The sequence below is a fragment of the Phyllostomus hastatus genome, unplaced genomic scaffold, assembly GCF_019186645.2.
Source record: "Phyllostomus hastatus isolate PE091 unplaced genomic scaffold, TTU_PhHast_1.1 phas_contig_38, whole genome shotgun sequence".
In the NCBI taxonomy this organism is placed as follows: Eukaryota; Metazoa; Chordata; class Mammalia; order Chiroptera; family Phyllostomidae; genus Phyllostomus; species Phyllostomus hastatus.
The window spans coordinates 32195037-32197894 of record NW_025333869.1 but is presented as its reverse complement, the minus strand read 5'-3'; the positions used below and the strand labels follow the sequence as shown (position 1 = coordinate 32197894).

Here is a 2858-nt window from a genome sequence, read left to right as displayed (position 1 = left end):
CCTTTGTTGAATGTGGATGCTACTTGAAAAGCAAGTTTTGTGTGGTTTCTGTGTTGTAAATTTTTAATATGAATTTGAAGAAATTCTGTCAGATGATTACTTTGGTATGTTGAAGATTTTCTTCAGTGTTTTATGGTCCATTTCTCCCCTAACTAGGGTGAAAGAACAAAGAAGTTCCTGAGGTCTAAATTAGTCCCGAGCCTTTTCCCCGTCCTAGCACACAGGAAAAGCGGCAGCACTGTACTCAGGCTGGAGCTGCTGTGCCCGGTACCTGGCACCCAGCATTCTCCTCTCTGGCAGTCCGGGGGTTCCAGGATGGGAAGGCGAGAAGGATAGAGGGTGAAGCACATTTGGGTGTAAGCCACTAGGTGTGTCGAAAGCATAGATTTGGTTTACTGCGTGGAATTGTGGGAGTGATGAAAATACACAGGAACAGCGTACCGCCTCCCCTGAGGAAACCAGGGGCAGTGGGGTTGACGGGTAGGGTTGCGCTCACGTGTTCAGTGACGAAACTAGCAGAAGTAGGATGAGATGAAGTGACCGTGGAAATGTCACATTTTTACTTGTGTCATCTTGCTACAAGTGAAACCAAAAATAAACCAGCTTCTTGAAATATCTCAAAAAGAGTTCTCTCTTAAAAGTTTTATTAATTTGCCCATTTCATTGTTGAATATTTCACTTGCCTAACCTTCCTTGTAAAACTTCAGATTTAATAGCTTATGCCAAAAATTATTGGCCATTTTATTTTTAAAAACATTTTATACATATATTTGTAGAGAGAGGGAGAGAAATGTTGATTGGTTGCCTCTTGCACAGCCTCAACCTGAGACCTGGCCCACAAACCAGGCATGTGCCCTGACCTGGAATCAAACGAACTGGTTTGTGGGATGGCGCCCAGCCCACTGAGCCACACCAGTCAGGGCTCGCTATTTCTCCTTTAAAAGTGAGCTTTGCTAAGTTTTGACACAAATACTTTGAAAATCATGTTCCTTTTCTGCTGCTGCTTTCTCCCTCCCCCACCTCACTCTCCCGTTACTGTTGGCAGTTTGACATGGATTTTATAGGACCCGAGTTCTGTGCCCTCCCACTAACAAGTGCACGTCATGTGAACTAATCTTTTTCACAATCTTTGAAGCTCTTCACACTATTTATTGTTTCCTTGTTTCACTTATCTGTGCATTCCCTGGTGATTCTCATATGTGCCCTGACCAGGGATCGAACCCACAACCTTGGCACATCGGGATGCTGCTGTAACCTGAGCCACCCAGCTGGGGCCTGGTTTTTAAGTTTTGTGTTTCAGTCTCTTCATAGAGCATATGTGCCTTTTGACCAGGATGACATGGTATCTTTGCAGCATCCTGGCGCAGTGTCTTCCACAAAAAAACGCCTGTTTTACTGAACTGTGACCTACCTAGCTTCTGGACACATGGCCCATCTCATATTTGGGGTTTTAGGTGTTCTTGTGTCTTCTCAGTCCAGTCTAAGGCACTGAAAGTTATTTAAGAATAGCTTGCTTCCACCAAATAATGCGTTGTGCACGTACAGGAAGAAAGTTTGGCAGGTGTTGTCTTTCCCTACTCAGTGGTGGCTTCTTGCTACTGAACGCAGATACTACTGGGTGTTAAAAAAGCCCAGAGAGCCAAGTCCTGATTTTTTATTTTTGGCTTTCACAGGATGACAATAAAACAATTTCAGGAAGTAAGTAGTATGTAGTACGAGTCTTAGCTGTGCTTCTGTGGTAACCACAAGTAATCCATGCTTCGGAACCGTGCTTGAGAGACCAGAATCAGAAGGTGTTTTCAAAATAGTTCCTGATTAAAGCCATTGTCTGTGTTTTATCAAGGTTATTGAAATAGTGAAAAGTGTTTTGTCTCTAGGTTGAGTCAATTCAAAATGTTAACTACATTCTTGAAAACTGCTTTTAACACTTTCTAGGTACTTTTTTGTTTTAATGTATTTTAGATGTTATAGTTTTTAGGGCCTTTTAAGACCTATTATTGTACAAAGAAATAAATTGAGGCCCAGCAGACGGAGTTATGTGTAGTTTATGCCGGATCGGGGGCAGAACCAAGAGTCAGGGTGTCTAATAGTCCTGTGTTGTTTTTACTGGGCCACTCTGGGGCTGACTTGTTGAGTTTTCCTGCTGTGGCCAAGGGACCTGGTCAAATTTCTCCTCAGCTTTTTCCCTTCAGTGAGCCAGTGAAGATCCTGGTGTTGCCATGGGCCGCTGACCCACCCACTGTTACCGATATTATGAGAACAAGCTGTACCCAAAGTCTCTCTTCTACCCATATGTCTCTGATGCCAAGATCTGCATCTTTGACCTGGGGCGGGAAAAGGCAAAAGTGGACGAGTTCCCACTCTGTGGCCATAGCATGTCAGATGAATACGAGCAGCTCTCCTCTGAAGCCTTGGAGACTTCCCATATTTGTGTCAACAAGTACTGGGTGAAAAGCTGTGGCAACAATGGCTTTCACAACCGAGTGTGTCTCCACCCCTTCCACGTCATCCGCATCAACAAGATGGCCTGTGCTGGGGCTGACAGGCTCCAGATCGGTGTGCGGGTGCCTTTGGAAAGCCCCAGGGCACAGTGCCCGGGGTCCACACTGGACAACTTCTTATGTTCATCTGCATCAAGCTGCAGAACAAGGAGCATGTGATTGAGGCCCTACACAGAGCCAAATTCAAGTTCCCTGGACACCAGAAGACCCACATCTCCAAGAAGTGGGGCTTTACTAATTTTAATGCAAATGAATTTGTTGACATGGTGACTGAAAAGTGGCTCATCCCAGATGGCTGGGGTCAAATATATTTCTAATGTCAGTCTCCTGGAAAAATGGTGGGCTCTGCACACATGA

General features: G+C 44.7%; 1 pseudogene; it reads left to right on the top strand.

Moving 5' to 3' along the window:
* Nucleotides 1–2219: 2219 nt before the first annotated feature.
* LOC123821035 lies at nucleotides 2220–2858 on the top strand (annotated as a pseudogene).